The sequence below is a fragment of the Equus przewalskii genome, chromosome 1 (genome assembly GCF_037783145.1).
Source record: "Equus przewalskii isolate Varuska chromosome 1, EquPr2, whole genome shotgun sequence".
Lineage (NCBI taxonomy): Eukaryota > Metazoa > Chordata > Mammalia > Perissodactyla > Equidae > Equus > Equus przewalskii.
Window position 1 is genome coordinate 125,791,247 of NC_091831.1, and position 22,026 is coordinate 125,813,272.

Genomic DNA, 22,026 nt, shown 5'->3' on the forward strand with positions numbered 1-22,026 from the left:
ACAATGCCTCTGAGCGAGGAAGTGCCACCCACCTCACTTGCCATACCAGAGAGACACAAAGTCCTCTGTGGCTAAGGTTGTAGGCAGACATTAGCGAGAAGGCTGTGCAATAAATTCGCTCAACAAATATTTGTTGAATGGAGATTCTATCAGCCTTGAATTTAGCAGAAGAGAAAGCATGCAGACATCTGGGCCTACGCTGGGGAGTGAAGTAGAGCATCCGTGGTCCTCACACTGGCTGTGCTGCTGAATAACGGGGCATCTCTAGGTATGTGTCACCTCATCTATAAAATGATGGGTTCAATGCATCTCCAGGGTCGCCTTGCCTTCTAGCATGGACATGCCACATACCTGTGAAATACACGGATGTGCAGTGAAAAGAAGCTTAAAGGTGACCGTGTCTACACCTTCCATTCCTTTACCACCTTTAGGCACGTAGGGCCTTGGAGAAAACAAACCTGAATCATCACCACCAGCAGAGCAAACACATGATCAGGAATGGGGACTCCCAACCAAATCCCTTTCTTCTCTGTTATAAATGGAACAGCAAACAGAGGGGAGAGAGAAAACTTCAGAACTTTGACTCTCTCTGCAGGTTAGCAGCAAAACAAAAAACCCCCAAATGTCACATCAATATCAGCTAAACAGCGGCACTCGCAGATGTGATACGACACGATGGAATTAAATCAACATCAAACAACTTCCTGAGAGAGAAGGGTGCTTGCAACCAGAAAGGTGAGGGAGGCTGCAGACCTGCTGACCCCAGAAGTCAGAGGTCATGCAGTGAATGCGGTGGCTCACGGCTGTGCTCACATCTGTGGCCAGTTTTGGTGGAATTGGACCCGGACATGGGAGTGGACACAGATGACCTCCTGTGGGGTATTCCAGGCTCAGGAACCACAGGACTTCGGAGCTGGGGGTTTGGGGAGCTCTAAAGATCAGCCATTTCACTGCCACCCCCTTGTTTTCCCCCATACGCAAGGAAACAGGTCTGGGAGGGGACAGCATCTACCCAAGGACCCTTCTGAGTGAACTCCAGTGTTCTTTTTTCTACTCCAGGAATCCATGATCCCAAAACTATGTGACCCCAAATGGAAAACTCAGCTGTTGGCTAACAAAGAAGCTAATACCACAACAAAGGGCAGGGGCTCCGTCAAGCGCAGGAAGGCCAGGGTGGTTTCTGTGAAAGAGGATTGCGTTCTCGCATTTCCCAACCTCCACACACCCAGCTGTCGGGGCCCCAGCGCCACTCAGCCTGGCTTTCAAGTAAGCCGGGCCCATCTCTGTGGCTCCGGAAACAGTTCCGGCTCTCTCCTTCCTCCTGAGCCAGAGCCACAGAACAGCCCATGCCACTGGGCCCAGACTGTTTGGTAACAATGGAGTGAACATTAAACAAGGGTTGAAGACGGGAAGTGAATCACTGAATTCTCAAACAGGCTCCTTGGAAGGAGCAAAGGGGAGGGAGGGGCCGCGGGAGGCTGGGGCCACTTGCGGGGCTGGTGGAGTGGGAGGCAAGGGTTCCCGGGCGCTCTCTTCTCACCCCACAGTAGGGCACCCTCAGCTCGGCCTGGCCATGAGCGAGGAGCTGCTTCAGGCCTCAAGCAAGATCAAGTTCCTGCATCTCTGGGCCTCTTCTTGAGGCATCCCGGGTGTCCTGTGTACCCAGCATCAGGCGGAAGGAGGGACAGATGGGGAAGGAGGACCTCTTCTCCAAACGCTGAGCTTTGTCCCCACACCCCTTACAAAGTCTGAATCTGCGCCTAGGTGGCTGCTGGCTCTCCCAGCAGAGGGAATAGGCTCCTCGCTCCCCTGCTCAGAACATCAATTACTTAAACGGAGATATTCTTAAAAAACCAACGAACAGGGGACAGTGAGACTGCATCTAAGTGTCAGAGAGCAGCGTCCTCCCCTGCCCCCGTCCTGGTCTGCACTGATTCTGGGAGCCCTGATGCCATGGCACAGCCACCTCCAGCATCGCTCTCCTCCAGGCCTCACCTCCACTGACCCCCCTCTGCCCTGGGCCTGAAGAGCACCTTCAAAGTCTGGTCTCTGCCAGGATTTTGCTGTTTTATTTAAACGGGGGGTTGGGGGGCGGGGGAGGCACAAGCACAAACACTCTGCTGCTCCAAGTACCTGCAGGGAGAGCACGTAATCAGCCAGTCTGTATTTACTGAGGGCCTACTATGTGCAAGGCACCTGGTGAGTACCTCAGTTATCTTAACTTTGCAAAGGATCAAGGACTAATGGACCAAACCAGGAAACATTTAAGAGTCTGTGTGCAAGAAGCTCAGGGCCAAGGGCATCCCACAATTTGTACAAATCCGTCCTAATTTTTGTTTTACCAGCTCTCTTTTCATAACTAGCTTTTCCCATCTCTGCCTCACTTTTATTAAGAAGGTAACATTGACCAGTTGCTTCCTATAAGCAAGTTCTTTGCTCAGCACTTTATACACTTTAATCCTATAGGAGAGAGCCCCATTTTCCAAAAGGAGACAATGAAATTCAGAGAGGGTAAGATTCTTCCCTGAGGTCACACAGCGAGCAGGAGAGCAGAGTTAAATTCTGAACTCCAAAAACGAAAGCCCAGGGTCTTCCCACTGTGTCATGCTGTTGCCCTGCATACCCACTTTCCTTGCAGGGGGACGTGGTAGAAACAAGATGAGACTGGGAACTGGCACCTAGATTACAGTTCTGGCTCCTCTCTTTGCTACCTGGGTGACCTCAGACAAGGTGTTCCATCTCCCAGGGCCAGTTTCCTCACCTGGAAGGCTGTCCAGGGGTTCAGAGAGAGACTGCGCCTGAAGGTCCTTCACACACTGAGAAGTGGTGCACAAACGTGAGGTGTCCCCTGTCTCCTTTCATTCACATGCCAGAGACACGCCCAACAAGGCTGCTGATCACCTGCCACTGAATTTTAAGTAATTTCTGGAATGTGTTGGTGATCAGGTCAGGAGACTAGAGAACATTCTAGAAACATCATCTGGGAACAATTTATGCTGTCCTTTTTTTTTTAATGGTAGAAGCAGCTTTGAGTAGAGGCTGAGAGATTAACGATTTCCTTCCAAACGCCTATCAAATTTTGCCAAGTCTTCTCGAAATTCCCACCCTCAAAGATTACGAAAGTGAAGGCGTAAAGCAGTTGCCTGGGTTTCCCAAGTGCCGGGTCTGTTATTAGTGACTATGTGTGAGTCACTCCCACTCTCTGAGCCTCAGTCTTCACCCATACAATGGACAGGTTGGACCAGATATGTCCGAGGTCCCTTCTTTGACAATCTGTGACTCTTAAGCAGAGGCTCACTGGTGTTTCTCATACACAGAAGACTTCTTTCAGGAGAATTTCACTAAACAATGGAAAAATGAGCACATTTACAACTCTCCAGCAACACCATTCCGTTCTGCCTCCTGATGGGGACTGCCCCAATGCCGCGAACACAACTCCCATGGCAACCCTGCCCCTGGTGTGCGTGGCTCTGTGAGGATAAGGGGATCCATGAGGTTAACTTCCTGCGATGCTCTGAGCAGGAATCACAGAACTGCAGAAACTGCAGCTCTCAGCCCCCACCCCGACCCGGCCAAGAACTGAGGGCGGGGAGGCGCATCTGCTGTAACGTTCTGCAGAGGTGGAAAACAGCGCCAGGCCCGGAGAAGACTGTGGAAGGCAAGACTTCAACATTTCTGCAAAGGTGGCACGGTTCCGTGTCTAGAACACCGCAGCTCCAGCACGCGTAGGCTGCAGCCCACTAACCGCGGACAGAGCCTCATCTGCAAACCCGCTCCTGGCCGTGACACGAAGTCCGCTGGGCTCTGCGAGCACCGCACGGCAAGCACTGAAGACCTTCTGATTTAATTAAGTGAAAAGTCAGGGCCAAATGAGTGCTCAACAAGCATCTGCTCTCTCAAAACACATTTTGAAAAAACTCCTCCATAAGAAACTTTTAAAACAAAAAGAAAACACCAGTGTACAAGTCCCCCATGGACATACCTCTTTCCACGGATCACTTAATTCTGATGTTCTGAGCTAAGTTCTTTGCTTATTCAAACATTAAGACCAAAACCCCTCCGTTTGTATGTACACAATGAAATATTACCCACCCATAGAAAGAAATTCACGATTGCAACACGCCAAAACATGGAAGAATCTGTAAATTACGCTGTGCATGAAAGAAACCAGACTCCCCCAAAAAGAGTACACCCTGTATGATTCCATTAATATAAAATTTTAGGAAATCCAAACTAATGTATAGTGACAGAAAGCAGCTCAGTGGTTGCCTGGGGCTGGGGGCAGCAGGCACTGGAGGGTAAAATTACAAAGGGGCAGGAGGAAACTTGTGACGGGCACGTTCATTAGCTGGATGGTGGTGACAGTTTCATGAGAGGGTATATATGTCAAACTCATCAAATTGTGCACTTTCAATACATGTCATTGATTGTATAATTGTCCAATTATTCCTCAATACAAATGTTTAGAAAACAAGACTCCCTAAACTCTGATGGGGAAGTTATCAGAAGCCTGATTTTAAAAAGCAGAAAAGCAAGCAAAGGGCCCTACATATTTTGTTCCAATAATCTGTGTCAAAGATGTCTTCCTCTGTTCCTTGCATGATAAGCTCTGAAAAGAGCCAATGCTGAAACACGAAGGGGCTCCATTATTAGGTTCTAAAAAATTGTGACAAATGTACACACTCAAGATTTCACTGAAAAAACAGTATGGCCTATCTGCCACATTCATGTCTTAGCTATTTTTTCATTCATGTGAAAATGCCTGTAGATCCATCATTTGATGACGTGAGAAGTACCACTCCGGGCTGACGCACCTTGGAACAACTGGTCAACAATGAAAAGCCCAAAGGGGCGAAGCACCCCAAGGGGGTCACCAAATTTCAAGTTGGCATTAGAGAATAAATCGTACACAGAGACCAGCCCCTCTTCTGCAGGGGTGCCAGGACGGGGGCACAGAGACCTGGCTGTTTTGCCTGGAGGTCTGGTCTGGCCAGGAATGATCTGCTGAGCAAGGGGACATGCCAGGGAAAATGAGGAAGGTGTTCAAACCAGGAGTAAGCTGCTGGGTGTGTGGGATGCCGAGCTCTCTCCTGCACACGGCTCAGGCCCCTGTGCTCCAGATCAGCATGGTGAGCCCACCTGATAAACCGCGTGGGCCCTTTCCTGTATATCGCGAGACTACTTGGTAAGCTCTTTTTCTCATCGCCTTTAGAGTCTGAGGTCACTCCAGCTTCACTGTTATTTAGCACAGTGGTTTTCAAATGCCTTAAGATGCTGGCAGCCTCTAGTCACTCAGGCCTCCAGACTCCCCTATTCCAGCCTCCTATTCCAAAACAAACCAGATGTCAATTCTCCATCCATCAAGAAGCCTGAGATTAGGGGGTCGAAGGGGTGTTATCAGGGGACATCATTTGGAAACCTCTTATCTAGGACACTGAGCAGAAAAAGCACTTAACATACTTAAGATTGACATGAGGGGGAAGAGCAAAGGTGGGGGGCAGCATCAGCAAGGTGAGCAACAGAGCTCATTCCTCAAGGAAATTCTTTCCGACCTGTCAGTGATTCGTCCTCAAAAGTTCTGCAGAAAGACCCAGTTTATTGCCAACGCAGCCCCAGGGTCAAACGTTGCTAGTACAATTCCACGCAAACTATGGCGGCTCAGTAAACGTTCACAGATGGTGATGAATTCCTACTTCTGGCCAAGCGCACAGGGAAAAAAACATAGCTATTAAACATCTGAACACTGATAGTACCGAAACAATAGGGAAAAAAAAAAGATGCACGGAAGAATGAACATACAAAAGGAAATTAAAAATCGAACAGTGTAGCATAGTGGGTAAGAGAGCAATGAAGCCACTACCTGGTCTGGGACCCAGCTCCTCATTGCCCAGCTGTATGGCCTTGAACAAGTTACTTAAGCAACCTGTGCCTTAGTTGCTTCAAACCATCCTATGGGTAGGTATTATTATCTCCAATTTAAAATTTCTAGTGCAGGAGACCAGACGTGAGCTCCATTTCACAGCATCAAAGCAGACTCTCCAAGATCTGCTATCCTCCCCCACCCCCACCCCCCACCTCACCCCCAGCAAACTGAGTCTGTTTCAATCAGAGTTGTCCTGGCTTTCCCGGGGCACTTGACCCCCAGCTCAGCTGCCAGAGGGTACAGATAAGCCAGTACCTGCTAGGGGCCCATCAGAAATAAGAGCCAGGAACCAGAAAGGGGTTAAGGCCCAGCAGTCTAGTGGGTGTGCAGGAGGCAGCCTCAAGGTATCAGACTTTCTGGATAATGAAAGACCAGCTTAGAGATCATCTAACCCAACCACCACAGGATGCAGAGCTCTATTAGAAAGTTCTGCCATGTAGAGAGCTGAATGCAGGCTGTTCCTCGGCGACTTCTGCCTCCTGGACCTAGTACAACTTTCAGGGACCTCGCAGAACGAGCACCTCTGGCTGGGCTGCCTCTGCTCCAGCTTCCACCTTCCCAGGCTCTTCCTCAGATGAGGACCGTTTCCTGGGACCTCTGCTGTGTTAAGCTGGCAGCTAATAAATTTTTCAGAGGCTGAGTACTGGACCCTAGGTCCTCCCTCCCCATCTCCCCTCTTAAGATTCCTCCCACTGCATCCATCCTGGTTACAATCCCAGGGGAGAGGCATGGGACCACAACAGCGAACGATATAGAGTCCACTAGCACGAGTGAGACGCGCCTCATCCCAAAACGTTAAACAGGAAACATGCTGTAACGGAGAAAGTGCCCTGAACATAACAGGTGCTCGATAAATATTTATTGTGCAAAATGAATGCTCAATGGAAGCCAAGTCAAGCTCCTCTCTCCTCCTCCCCACCCTCAATCTGGGCAACTTCCGTAAGAAACTTCCCGTTGCCGGAATTCGGAGACAAGAAGACAGCCACCAATTAATTGGTCTGGGCTGGAGGTCGAAAACAGGCAGCAGCCCACAGATGTTGTGGTTGGCCTGCACAGCGTTTCTTAGATTTTTAAATTAGTTGCCAACTTTTAAAAACTGCGAGGTTTCATATGTAAATCTAGATTTTCGGCTTCTCTTGGAAAAAAAAAAAAAATCAGAAGATCTGGCAACACTTGGCCACCGGCTGATGCCGAGTCGCCAAAGCCCTTTTCGACTGGGAATGAAGCCTCACTCCTGCTCCGTCTTCTGCCATCAGGCCTCACCTCCCGCAGTCCGCCTGCCCTGTGAGCATCTGAGCTGGCAACTCTAGCCTTCGCTTCCAAGGAGGGGAGCATCACTCCTCTTAAAACAAAATGGAAAAGGCCACCGGGCACTGGCCGTTGTAGGACAGCCACAGGCCTGTTTGTTTAGGACAGTTCCATTCACACCTATTGTCCTGGTGTCATTATCAATGGCACCCCCTTTCACTCACAGAGTCCTGGTTTGGGTAATAAATTGTATGGCCGCCCTGAGCCTCTGCCAGCTCTACACCCACCTGGCTCACCCCCAGGATTACGAACCCAAAGCTCTCAGAAGGAAGGCCACTGGCTCGCTACATAGCTTCCCAACCTGAAGATTTCAAACTTCCAGTGCTCACCCCGCAAAGACATCTTCGAACCCTCTGCAGAGCTCATGGGGAGCCTCGTGGTGGCTCTCTCCAGGCCGTGGCAGTGGCCAGCCCAAGAGGGCCTGCTGCACTGAGTACAGCGGGGGAGGCTGGGGTGCCTGGGGAGGGACGGCCAGGACTACACAGTGTACCTGGGGTAGGCAGAGGTCAAGAGAGAAAGGAAAAGAAGGGTAGGGAGAAGAAGGGAGAACAGAGAGAGGAAGAAGTGTCATTACCAGTCCGCCCTCCAGGTACCATTTCTCTTGCCTGAAGTCAAAGGGAGAACTAAGGCTACCCCACCCTTCACCCCTACTTTCAGTGGGGGCTAGGGAAGGAGAGAGGATGGCATTTTTTTTTTTTTTTTTTTTTTTTGGTGAGGAAGATTGACCCTGAGCTAACATCTACGCTGATCTTCCCCTATTCTGTGTGTGGGATGCCAGCACAGCATGGCTTGATGAGCGGTATGTAGATCCATGCCCTAGATCTGAACCCACAAACCCAGGGTCGACAAAGTGGAGTGGGTGAACTTAACCACTATGACACCAGGCCAGCCCCAAGAGGATGGCAGCTTTTATGGTGACACAAATCATTAATTTGTACTTGTCTCTTCCAGAATCTCCCACCCTCTTGGATCAAACACATTCACTTGTCAGGGCCAGGGGCACAGTTTCCACCCTGCCTGCAGACCCACAGTCGTACCAAACCTTCAACTGAGTGAAGCTGGGTTAGGGTAAAAAAAAAAAAAAATCTACTTAGCCAACATTCTGGGGGCCTTTTAGCACAGCCAGGGTAGTACTTCACTTTAGAGGGGATGCTTGGCGAAGGCACAGCCTCCACCGGAAGGGAAGCAGGGAACGTGAGCTGCTTTTCATACCAAACGCTAACAGGATGCCAGCTCCAGCTCTGGGACCTGAGGGGCTGCTGCATTCTTAAGGATTTCCCAACACACCTGAATTCCAGCCTAGGCCAATAGTGAAGCTTTATCTTTAACCCTAAATTCAAAGTCTTCCCATGCCAACCTTCAAAGGGTTAAAGGCCAGGGAAGGAATGATTCCACTGAGGGAGGAGGGAAGCTGAACAGCCCTCTCCCCCTAATAAAAATTCTGGCAAGAGCAGAAGGCCTGCATGCGTGCGGGAAGGGAAAGGCAGGGCAGGAAATCGAATATTGCTGCCTTGACATTTATAAGAAAACCTGACGTAACTGGATCTCATAGGGCGTCTGAGGCTTATTATTGCCCTAATGTGACCAACAGAAGAAAATGTGGATCCTAAAACTCTGAAGGTCCGTGTGAACCTGAACCCCTGACCCTCTTCTTTTCCAAAGTGAGCACATCACACAAGAATCGCTGCCAGCAGATCCGTCTTGAAGTCCCCTTGGCGGCTGCCTTGGTGACGCCCAGGCCCACTTTATTGGGCAACAGAGAGCTCAACGAAGGGACGATCTGTGTCTAAATGGGTTCCCAGCACTTCAGTCCCTCAAAGGTAATTTTGTAAATAGGCACAGGGAAGGGCTTTGCTCTGAAGTGGGCAGGGACGGGCCACAGTTGCTTAAACACTGATCAAATTCCACAAAAAAGGATAAAGAGAAAACACATCAAAAGAAATGACCTTTTACACCTTCCCTGATCAAGTCACCCCACAGCTCCGGCTTGGAGGGCTAATGGGAGGGAGTCTTAACGTCTGGTAGAGAAGGGAGGAGTTGGAGGGTGTTTATAAATCCTCAGCTGGCCTGCGGCCAGAGTTACTTTTATTGATCCAGACAAACACAAATTATGATGCCTGACATGACTTGTATATACAAACAGCTGAAAACAGTCACAGGCCTAACAGAAGGAGACGGCGAGCAATCAAAGGATGGACAGAGGAATAAAAAATGCCCAGACACCCAGAGCAGCATTCCAGCTGCCCCGAGAGGCTGAGCGGGGCTTCTCCTTTGAGGGGAGGTGCATGTTTACTTACACAGATGAGTTTGGTCCCCCTGGGTGCAATGTCCCAGGAGGGCACTCTGCGCAGCCAGGACTGGGGAGAACGAGTGGCCTGGCCAGCAGGCTCACCCTGCACATCCTGCTGCAGTGTCAGGCTGGGCCCTGAGGTCACGCGGGGAGCAGGGGGTCCAGGGACCGGAACGGAGCAGAGGACCATGGGCAAAGCCTCTGCTTTACCCATGTGGGGGTTTCCCCCAGGAACAGTGGCTTCCTGACACCCTAAGCATCCACATCTCACCGAGAGAAGGAGAAAGCTGGAAGAGCTTTAACAGCTCTCTGGCCAGCAACCCGGTAGACAGACGGACTGATGGGGAGACCAGCCCACAGCGGGGAGGGCACTTGTCCCCAGTGTGGGGCTTCTGACCCGCCATCCACTGTGCTTCCTGACATACCAGCCTGGAGCTGCCTCTTCTGATGGTTGCCCAGGGTGCAGGCACTCAGTGTTGGTGAATTTGGGAGGTCACAGGGCAGAAGGCAGGGAATCTGATGACAGAGACAACACAGCCCTTCCTAGGACAGGCCTGACCCCTAAGGGCTCCCACTTTCTCTGTCGCTAAGAGAAAAGCACTGGAAACACGCAGAGAGAAGAAATTCAAAGGAAGAATTTACAAGCTTGTTCCAAACTCTTCGAAAAAGCAGCAAGACATCTTGACCTGTCATTCTGATCCCCATGGGCATTCTTGGCCAGATTACCAAGAAAAATGAGATTGAGAGAAATAATCAACCCCAAACAAAACTGATAATGGCTAAAATCACACACCTCAAATGTTTGTTGAGGACAAAAAGCAGACTGAATAACCCCATCTTCCTGACAACACTGAAAAACTGCACAATTGCCCCAGGGGAAAAATAAACCTCAGAGAAAAAAGGTCAACACAAAATAAAACTAAAAGCAGCTAAAACTGCAACCAATGAAAGTCGCTGACTAAAAACTGACGGAAAAAAATCCAATAACTGAGATATGCAAAATTTTACCCAGGAAAATTGGACTTGGTAGGAATAATGGAACAAAAGAAAATTCCAAAATGGCAGAAGCTAAAATCAGTACCAACCGTAAACAAACAAAAACAGAAGTTTTGTTGCACAACACCCCTGGAAAAGAACTGATGCTAATGAAGATAATTTCAGTTTAAAAAAAAAAGAAAGGAAGAACTCGGGAATAGTTTGTGACACCCAGAAAATGGCAGAGGTATTAAATTGACTTGCAGTCAGCATAAAATAGTAAAATGAACAATGTCCTAGACTTTTTCAGAAAAGGTGGTCAAAGGTCAAGCCCAGGAAAACCCCGGGAAAGCAGCCTGGTCTGTCGCTACGCCTCCCAGTTTCCCTGAAGAGGGAGCAGGACCCCTTCCCTCTGATGAGTACTTGTCCCAATGCCTAGATCAGGAAAAGGCAGCTCAGAGGATTAGGCCCCAGCAAGAAGAGCAGGCGTGGTGGGAAGAAGGCCTTCAACCACCAGGAGATGGCCTCTGTTTCCAGCCACTGACCTGACCGTAGGCAGGTGGCTGCCTCCCTCACCTTGGGGACGCACACCCTATTGTAAAATAGGCTTAGAGCCTGCCTGCTAAGAGACCACGGTGCTGGCCCCACTTGGAGGACCCAGTGACTCCAGTTCTCTATACCCTGGGGGTTGGGGGTGCAGGTGCCGGTAAGGAGGCCAGTGAGTGACTTTAATCTTCTCTGTATGTTCCACATTCTCTACAATAAGCATATGTTACAGTTGTGATCAAGGGGGGGGAAAGCATTAAAGAAAAAAGCCAAAACACCTGCTCTAAGAATAAGGGACTCCAGAATGTGTTTATTCACACGGAAGGTCCAGATGACCCTGGCAGCTCAAAACAGCACAACATGAATCTATCTGCAATTAAGCATGGGGGCAGGCTGAAGTTTTAAGTCAAAGACAGCGGATTTATCATTTTGGAATTTCAATTTGGGAGTGGGTGGGTTTGCTCTCTCTCTGAAGTCACTCCCCTGGCCTTGGGTACTTAAGCTTCTCCCAAATGCTGATCAGTGGCTTTGGTGGTTCAAACACATTCCAGTAGGGTTATTTGGCTTTACAAACAATAGCAACAAAATCCTGGCTGGGAAGGACACACATCAATTTCGAGAGAGTAAATACCTGTGAGAAGAGAGGAAGAAGAATGAGAAGGGGGAAGGAGTAAAGGAGGCCTTCGGCAGAGTCTTTTTATTTTCTATCTTTTAGGAAAGAAATAAGACATTACAGACATTTGAAGTGAATATGGAAAAATATTAACATTTGTTAAATCTGGTGGAAGTTCTGTGGGCATGCTATAATTTACCTGTAACTTGTATGTTTCAAATTTTTATAATACAACAAAAACACACTCACAAAACCCCAACAACAAAAGACCAAGGCGGGGAATTGCTTCTGGCGTCTTGGAGAGGGTGTCTGAATCAACACAGAGCCAGCTGAGAAAATCAAAGTTCCAAGGCCTCCGGTAGGTAAACACTTAGGAAATTCTTGGCCTGAGAGTGTATGCAGCAACATATTAACTCGTCTGTGTCTTCTAAAATTTTTGTTATCATAGGAGGAAAAAAAAGTTATTTTTTTAAACAAATGAGTGCAACGGAAAATGAAAACTATCACATGGAGAGGGACTACTTGCTTCGAGGCACTTTGCAAGAAGTTTCGGGTGTCAGCACATCTAATCTTAACAATGAAGAAGGTGTCATGACCCCTTCCTTTCCCAGAGGAGGAAAGTGAGCTTCCAAGGGGCAAAGCCACCCGTCCAAGGTCACGCAGCTGGCAGGCAAGGAGGGCAGTGAGAGGGGCAGGCTGGGCCCCCGGGGCTGCCTCCTGGACTTCTTGTCCAGGGAGGGGGTCCCGGGGTGAAAGAGACTCACTGGAACCAATCTTTCTTGCCCAAAGTTGGGGTTACCCTTGGTGGGGTCACCCTCTCTCCCCTAAAACCCATCTGTTACCCTTACAGTGCCAGAGCTCAGATTGCAGACCCACGAGACAGACAAGGAATGTTCCTCAAACACAGCCCTTCCCCCTGCCATCTCCTCTCCTGCCATCCCCAAACCAGCCCAGCTCTGTCCGCAGTACCTCCCCAGCTTCCATGGCACCCTCCTAGGGCAGTGCCAGCCGGGACACATCTCACCCAGCAGGACACTGGGAGGTTCCAGAGGGCAGACAGCTTGGGTTCCAACCCCCTCTCCATGCCTCACAGGCTCATTTACAGAAACCTCTGTAAACCTCAGTTTCCCCGTCTGTGAAATAAAGCTATCAGGTCTCCCGTGGTGCCTGTGAGTGTGAGGTGCCATATCACACCTGCAGCTCGCAGGGTAGGGTAGGTCACAGCCGGGCACATGCGCTTGCAAATACGATTCTTGGAGAACAGGTGGCGTGCCTTTAGTAATTTCACAACCGTCCCAGCACCCAGCATCAGAGGGGGAAGAAAGGAAGCCCAAGAGGTTGGGATAGGGTTAAGTGTCCAGCCAGGAAAGAGCAGTGCAACTTGAAGGAAGGGTCCCTTCCAGCCCGTGAAGAGACACTGTTAGTTAGGAAAGCAAGGAAGCCAGGACCCAGGACTCTCGGCAGTGGCCATTCTCAGTGCTGCTCTGCCATCTCGGGGTCTGTATGTCCCCCCCCACCCCCACACACACACCCCATGACCAGGTGGGTGGGGGGGGTTGACATGACAGGACCTCACATCGAATGGGTCAGGGGAACAGCATTTCAAAAGGCCCCCGATGGCTCGGTGACATCTGAGAGCCCCTGTCTCTGTGCTGAGGGACGGGTGGGAACAGCTCCCGCTGCAAAGACCTCAGCATGGACACACGTGCTCTCTGACCGCAGGCCCGCGCCGCTCCCAGCACAGCAGAGTCTGCATGTGCAGCGCTGGGGCTCGGCTTGTGATGAACTTTGGGAATAACTGGGCTCCCTGAAGGGAAGGAGAACCACCGCTTTCTCCCTGTAACCAGGGGGACATGCAGTGTGCACCAGCACATCTGAACCCCAAGTGTGTCGAAGAGGGTGACTGATCGGACGGTTCATTTCCTCTGCTCCACCGAGGAGCATCGCTGACAGGAGCATCTCAGGTGCCAAACATGGAGGGCTCAAGCAGACAAGCACCCGGGGGCAGGGGTGTCCAGAGCCTGGAGTGGGGGCTCTGGCCCTCCTGGCTGTGTGACTTTCGGCAAGTCGCTTACCCTCCCTGAGTCTCTCAGTGGCCTCATTCAGAAAACAAGCAGCTTAGAACAGATCATTCTGAAGGTTCCTGCCAGGTTTGAATTGTTGGAAAACTGCTCTCTTCTGAGGATATCTGAGTCTGTCTTACTTTCCCCAATCACAGACTGGAGCAAAAACCAAAGCAACCCTTGAGGGGCCCCCACACCCATCTGCTTCTGCAAGAGTTGAGTGTGTCGGTCCCTGCAACGTCCTCCTGACCCTTTTCTAATTTGTAGTTAATTACAAGGAACTGCACTTATAATCATTTCTGGGTTCACAAATGGAAAATACTAATGACTTTGTAAATTAATTTCAGATTTGGCTCCATCATTTCTGGCAATAAGATCACACTTTGTTTTCCTTCTCATTGTTTTTTAGAGGCAAATGGAAACACAGCCCACCCCCAAAAAATGCATTAAAAATTCCAATTAAGTTTTCCTGAAAAAAACAGCGATATAATATTGGCATCTGGGGCAAACTTATGTTACAGTGTGGAAGATTACAACCAGAAGCCGGAAAGTCCTCAAACGGGCCGACCGGGACACGGTTTTTCTCTGGCAACATGACAGATGAGAGACCCGGGAGGGCTTTTCCCATTTCCACCAGCAGCTCAGCAAACGCCACCGAGTTCACGCTTCCATAGTCAGATGGTCACAGTGACTTGCCTGGAGAGGAGGCACAGGCCACACCAGCGAGGCCACGTCTCTGGATTTGGCTACTGCATCCTGTCCTGGGTGTGACACTGGGTGGGCCATCAACAAGATGGACAGTGTTTAAAGGGGAGTGAGTTGGTGCAAAACATGGGTCGGAGAGGAACGGATGAGGGAGCTGAAGATGCTTTGTAGGGAGGAGAGAAGTCCGAGTGGACAGGGCCGAATGTTCCCGAGCACAGAAGACTTGACGGTGGGCTGTTCTAAAGGGTGGAGCAGAAGTCACAAGGAAGAGCATTCCCGCTCCTACTCAAGGAGGAGTCTTCTTATAAGGAGAGAAAATACAGTGGCTGCCTTAGGGTGACGAGTGGAGGGTGTCGGCAGCTCGTTGGTGACAAAAAAGCCTGTCTTACATTTAAGTCATGTTTCCCGGGTATTCAGAACTGTTAAACGTGACACCTCATTTGATTTATGCAAGTTCTGCAAGGGCATCAACCCAAACCTATTTGTGAGTTCACCTGCCTCGCTCTGGTGACAGGGGCTCAGAGAGCTGGTGCTATGCCCCAAGTCACACAGCAGATAAATGCAGGCTTCTAACCAGTGCTCTTCCACCCATAATTCCTCCTCTTCCAAAGCCTCGGAACCCCTGCCTCTTGGTTGGGAAGCCTGGGCTTGGGAGTTTGCTCCCTCATCTCTGCCCACAAGCAGCACGAGGTGTCCATCCTGGTCTGCTCCTTCTGCCTATGGAGGAGCATGCAGACTCCCGGGGGGCCAGATGCCACGCAGTGTGAATGTTCCTTGATTTTTCCTTCTCAGGAAAGGACAAATGGTGAGGCTGTTTCTCTCAAAGTGCCCAGGCAGGGGAGGTGGGGACAGAGCCATTCACCCAGCAAGTGTGTGATTCTCAGTATCCACTTCCTGTGAAGAACGGTAAAGGTCAGGCCAAGGTTCCCAGCACAGGAACTTGCTGTTCAGACAGGGAGAGACATACTTGGAAGCACCTACAACGCACAGTCTACACGGCTGATCTCTGTAGGACTCAGTTTCCCCTCTATAAAGTGGGTGATTTGCTAGTTATTCTCCGAGATACCTTCCTGTCACAGACCCCCGTGGCCCTAAAGTGTGGGGCTTCCCAGATGGCCAGCCGTTTGGACTGGGTTCTCTGCAGATCTGCTTAGGCTGTTGGTTCCATGGAAGATGACAGCTCCAGGATGCTCCCAACCTAGAGAGGACTACACCCTGAGCTCGCCCTGCGTAAGGAAGGAAGAGGGGCAGTAAGGAGGAACAAAAAGATGCCTTGATGGGGCTCACACACACTCGATGTCGTTCTCTCGTGTCAATACAGCATTCTCAGCCAGGCACTCTCCTAAAGAAGCATTGTCTCCTGAGCTCTGAAGAGAAAGGGACTGAAGTCCTAGTTCCACCAGAGTTGTGTGACCTCGGAAAGTAACGTGTCTCTGCCTCTCAGTTTCCTCCTCTGCAAGAGGACTGGGAGGAATCCCTGAGGTCGACAGGGCCCAGCACCTCGAGCAGCGCCTCATGTGCAGCAGACTCATGCCCCTGCTCAACATCCGACAGCATCGTGACTGCTCTTAAATATATAACAGAACAAACGCTACACACAAACCAAAAAGATCTGAGAACAGAGCTCAATGCCTGGCATGTAGGAGAGGCTGATAACTGACTGCCAGCTAGACAGACAGACGGACAAATAAGTCAAAACTTAGTTCTGAGGTCCTGTAGCTTCCATTCAGCAGCCATTGGACCTCGTGCTCGACATCTCCCCTCTGAGCCCCAGCTTCCTGCGCTGTGAAATGAGGATAACGCGCGGACTCTCACAGGTTACTGTGAAGTCTAACCACACTCAGAGCAGGATCCTCCCAGGTAAACGGCGACATCACACAGGGCAAGATAACACCCAATCATTCCGGCCCAGAGCACAGACTCAGTGAGTATTTGGTGAGAGACTGTGACTGCTGAAAGCACGTGTGCATTCCAGAACTCGCTGTGTCCCAACCTCTCCAAATTCTTCGGGTTTCCCGAGTAGAAAGTCTCCGCTGCTTGGAGCTCCATGAAGCAGCTGGCACTCCCAGGTGGCAGGGGGGACAGGGCTCAGCTAGCCGGCCTCTCCACCTGCTGCCCAACCCGGGCTCCTCTCCCTCACCACACACCTCTGCAGCCCCGCCCCCCAATGGCTTAAGAGTCTGCCTTTCAGACACAACCCATGAGCAGAAAGAATGCTGCTTTTAGCCCTTCTGGAACAGGCCTGCCAAGGTGCCCCTCCTGTGCCCTGGAGCTTTCCTTGAGTGCCTGGCCTAAGTACTACGCTGTGTGCAAGTTCTCTTTCTCTGTGTAGGCAGAAGAGAGCAGGTAATGGAAGGCCCTGGAGTCAGAAAGTCTTGGTCCGAATTCTAATTCCACCTGACTGTGTGGCCTTGAGTAAGCTGCCTGGCCTCTTTAGCCTCTGGTACCTCATCTGTAAAATGCACATGATATCCATCCACCACACCGGGCTGTTGTGAGAATTCAACGGAATAACAGAGTGTCTGGCACAGTGCCTGGGACACAATGGACACTCGGCAAATACAAGTTTCCCCTGCTCCTAGTGCAGTGAAGACCCGAGCCCTAGCCCCACTCTGCTCTTCACCGTCTCTATCACCCAAACAAACCACAGACCCTATGAGCACAGCTGTTCCCCTCCAAAATGCAGACAGCAGCTGACGCATCAGTCCAGGAGCTGCACTGTCCAACACGACAGCCACCAGCCCCACACGGCTACCGAGCCCTCGGAACGTGGCCAGCCCAAACTGAGATGTGCTGCAAGGATAGAGAACACACTGATTTCAAAGACTTAATATGATTTAAAAAAAAAAAGATGTGAAATGTCTCATTAACAACTTTCATGTGGAGTACACACTGAAAGGATAATGATTTTATTTTAGATATATTGGGTTAAATAAAATATATTATTTAAAATTAATTTCACCTTTTTCCTTTTGCATTTTAACATGGCTACTAGAAGATTTCACATTACCTACGTAGCCTGCATTCTATTTCTCTCAGACGGCATTGCTGTAGGATATAAGGAATCAAGAGTTATTGCTGTGGGCATCATTCTCTCCCCATGGAGACTGCAATTCCTTCTGGAAAGAAGACCCCTGTTAACTCTTGTTTTTTTCCCATAGCACTTAACACACAATGCACCCTAAAATACTCTTAGGGATCTAATGAATAAAACCTTAAGTTTTTAGAAAGGATCAAGAAGTCACTATGCACCAGGAACCATGTCAGTGGGCAGAAACATATACCAGCTCATTTAACCCTCACAAAAACCCATGAGGTAAATTTCATATCTGCCTTTTTACAGATAAGGAAACAGAGGCTCAGGTAGGTTCAGTGATATGCCCAAGGCTACCAGATGGTCGGGGCCAACTGCTAGGACCCAAACCCAGGCCCGTTCTGACTCCAAGTCCAGGCTCTTCTCTGTTGTCCATGAGACAAAGCACGTAGCCCGCACTCCTGTTGGCATGAGGTCTCTAAATTGCACACATCCTAGAAGAACTCCAGCCCCAGCAATGCTCTGCTTTCCAGCCCCACCCCCACACTACCACCAAAGGATTTCCCAGCAAGTCAGAAATGACACACCATAAAACGTGGTCCAGGCATAACCATCTCCACGTCTGGCCCAGGCTCAGTCAGCTCAGAATTAGTCACATTTTAAAAGGGGTGAGTGATAGGGAAGGTGGATTCTATTTTGTTGCCTACAAACTTCCTGGCCAGGGTGCAGGCGGGCCCCTGGAAATAAAGGACTGGTGAACAACAAAGGGCCCGATCAGGTATTTTTTCAGAGGACCTCATCAGAAAGGCTGAGTTATCCCAACTTTCAGAAGCTCAACTCCTCCTGACTCCACTAAAAATTGCCTCCCTGCCCCTCCCAGCCCACGCTGTCCTCTGGGCTCCGGCCGACAGCTCTAGCTTAGGCACAGCCTTCTTCAGCACCCTGTGGGAAAAGGCCCCGAGCTGGACACACAATAGGCTGACCGTAAGTGTGTGTTGTTGGGTGGGTGGGTGAGCAGGCAGATGTACAAACACACACTTGATCTTAGCCAAAAGGCCGAGAAGCGATAGATGTACAAACACACACACACATAAAGGAACAGAAGACCCAGCTCTGCACCTTAAGGAACTCACAAGACAGGATACAAAGGACATGAAAAATGAAAGAATAATGCAAGAGCTGTACACAACTACTTGCCAAATGAGCACTGCCTGCAGAGGAGGAGAGGAAGGAGCCAGAGGATGAGCGAACGGCCCTCTCCCGTCTAACCTGTCCAAGTCTAACCTGTCCAAGTTCACAGGTAGAAGGCTGTCTGCAGGCAGAGTTGGGCGAAGGGAAAGGTCAGGGTGGGCCAGTCAATTTGGGAAGCCTTGAAGGAGGACGCGCCTGCAGGAGGGGCAGGATTCAGACACGACCAGAGGACATTCCGACGGTTGGCTGTGTCAAGCCAGTCACTTAACCTCTCAGCCTCTCGGTGTCTTTTTTTAAAAGGGGGAGGGACAGCCAGCAGAGAGGGAGGAGACAGAGAAAAACAAAACGCCTGGTAGACGGTTCACATTCGACTTCAGACAGGGTAAATATTTACTCATCCATTCATGAGCCTGGCTCTGGTGAGCACCCTTGGTTGGGCCACCTGGGTTTATGCTGGTGTCTGGTCTTGATTTGGGGCCCAAAGTGGCCGGTGTTTAGCCCATGGCACAGAGTCCAGCCCTACACCTTGTCTGTCTGCAAGCTAAATGGATCCCATTTGATGGCAGTGGAAAAACTGACCACCATGATGACCCCGCTGCTCATGGCCAGACACCAGGCAGTCGCAGTGCGAGCTGCCCTCTACTGAGCGCCCCCTGTGTACTGGAACATCCCGAGTGCGTGTGCTTGCGTGTGGAGGATTTATCTTGTCCTCACCAGGAAGCTATAAAAGGAAGTATATTGCCCCCCATTAGAGGTCTAGGGAGAAGCCAGGAAATCCACATCTTTAGTAGCGGGTTAAGAGACTGGAGGTCATGGGCCTCTGGCGGCCTGGGGTCCAGGCACAGTGCTCTGGCCTTGCTCCACCACTCGTGAAGCCAGAGTGGACAAGAATCGCGCAACTCAAGCCCCTATCTCCTCATCCCTAAAATGAAGATCCTAACACCTGGCCTGGCCTACCAGGCAGGGTGGTGCTGAGACACAGAGACAGGTAGGAAGGTAAGCTACAAAGGGCTGGACAAATGGGAATTATGTGTATTCTTAAACCACACTGCTGGTAAGAGTGGACCAAGCAAAAGTAAAGAAGAAAACCGAGCAACCCCTAGGGATCAAGTGGCTGCCCATCAAACGGACAGCTGCTCGGTGACAAATACCCCCACATGTAACCCACCCTGCCAAGTAAGATAAGTCTTACTCAAGCGCAGTTGCTCAACACGGCCCGTGTGTGGGTTTCCATGCAGTCGTCCCAGCCTGTGGGAACCCAGCGTGTGGGGTTCCTGGTTAGGCGAGCGGCTGCAATAAATTACCCCACCGCCAGCAGCTCTAGCCCACATGTTGCTCTTATGGTCAGTGCACTTCATCCCAGCAGTGACCTAACCCCAGCGCCAGTCAAGTCAGCAGCAGCCTCTCCTGTTCTCCTCCTCCAGCAAGCATCGGCTCACATTTCAGGCCGTTTGCTCCCTTGGGCATGACTCAGAGAGTCAGTTGTCTTAAAAAAATGCTTTTCATATTTCAAATCAAAAATAAATACCACGCACTCTGGATGCAAGCCACCACAGATGCCTCTGTTGAGCTATTAAAGTGAAACGGCCCGAGGAAGTCAAAAAAGCGGTCAATTCCTATCATCCTGGCCCCGCCGCCTTAATCTCTGGTGGGCTGACTGAGCGGCCAGAGGCCAGGGCACAGGACCGATTTCTGGTTTGGGCAGGAACAGTGAGGTCAGGGGTCATGCATTCATCGGGACCAGAGAAGGCGAAGAGTAACTGCCCGGCAGGGTAAACCCAGAAGATGTTGTGGATCTACGCAGGGAAGGGGGCATGTCACCTCCAAGAGGCTCTCTGCACACAGAGCAGGTCTTAATTCCCAAAGAAGAAAGGTGGGTGGTCAGCAACAGAAGCTGCAAGGCTGAGGGGCGCAGGGGCAACCACCACAGTGCCTGTGCAAGCACTGCCCAGCAGCGGGGGCTGCCCAGGACACACGGCTGCACCCAGCCATCAGGGCGCCAGGCCGCTCAACACATCTGCTTCCCATGGCTCCCCCCACCCCTTATCCTGAGCCACCCACGCCTCTGACCATTTAGCTTCCTGGGTGGGGTGCCCACAAGGAGAGAACGCCCTGGTTATAACCTCACAGTGGTTATACTTCTCAACAAATAAACTAGTGGCTTGATTTGTGCTTCAGCTTCTTGCTGGTTAGTGGGAACCAGGAGTTCTGACTCCGGGCCTGACAAAGTGAGGTTTCTGAATTGGTAAGGCTAGGCCAGGTAAATTCACCAAGGTCAAGGCCATCTTCTGGCCACCAGCCTTCTCCTGGCTGCCCCAGTGTCACATCTTTCCTCCCAACCCCTCCAGATGTGCCCTCACTTGGGCACAGCCCTGCCAGTGTTCTCAAGGTGCTCCAAGGTCACACCTAGGGGTATACCTTTGAAGGTGGAAATGAAAAGCTGAAACTTCACCTTCAGCCATGGTTAAGTTCTATTCAAACACAGCCACAGGTGAGGCCCTGATCAACTGTGACTTTGGGTAATGAGACATTCTGATTTAGGAATATTTTCATTCACCAGGAATAACCAGAAACCTTTTTTTCTTTTTCCAATTCCCTTCGAAAATATTCCAGAAAGTACTTGTCCACCCTTCTTCAACAAGTCCATTTTCTCTAAACATAACATATTTTTCCTCCTCCGGCCCCTCAGGCCCAGATCATGAAGTGAATTCTCACTGTGGAAAGCGACAAGTTGCATAAGCTGTAGAGGCAGACTGTCAGCTGGTCACCTACACACCTCGGGACAGCCATCAGTGATGTTCCCTTTCAAAGAAACAAAAGCCTTAAAATAAAAACGACAACAACCTATTTTCCACTAATTTGTTTCAGTCTTATTTCACAGGGTATCCAAAAAGATGGAAAACAGGATACACTATTTCCCCTCTGTTTCTAGACTGTTTGGACAGTCTGGGATGTACATATTATATCTTTCCAGATCAGCAGTTGGACCCATCACTTTAAATTTAGAGGTCTTCTACCTGAAAAGAAGTCTAAGGGTTGCAAGAAGACATTGGGCATGTTATTTGGAAATGTAACCAAAAGACATTTTCAAAATAAGTTTATCCGGTTGTGTAACTTCAGGGCATCCTGTCTGAGTGCCTTATGTGCTGCACACCCCGCTGTAACATCAGAGCACTGGAAAGAGGTGACGATGCCATCGTGATATTCATGGCTTCCATTTAACGAGCACTTACAATGTGCCAAGAATTGCAAATCTCTTACACATTACAATCTAATCTTTAAAACAAACGCAGTGAGATATTTTATCCCTATTTTACAGATGAAGAAATGAGGCTCAGAAAGCTTAAGTCCTTGCCTAAAGCCCTGTAACTTCGAGCC

General features: G+C 50.1%; 1 protein-coding gene across 3 annotated transcripts in view; it reads right to left on the minus strand.

Moving 5' to 3' along the window:
- Window positions 1–22,026, minus strand: part of SMAD3 (SMAD family member 3) — a 117,031-nt gene that overhangs the window by 41,154 nt on the left and 53,851 nt on the right. Inside the window, exon 1 of one of the 3 annotated variants that reach the window (XM_070622942.1) lies at window positions 18,742–18,922. The exons of the other annotated variants lie outside the window; for them this stretch is intronic. The gene's annotated coding sequence lies outside the window, so the exon portion shown is untranslated. Of the gene's footprint in view, window positions 1–18,741; window positions 18,923–22,026 lie in introns of those variants that run through there. 3 annotated transcript variants of the gene reach the window in all.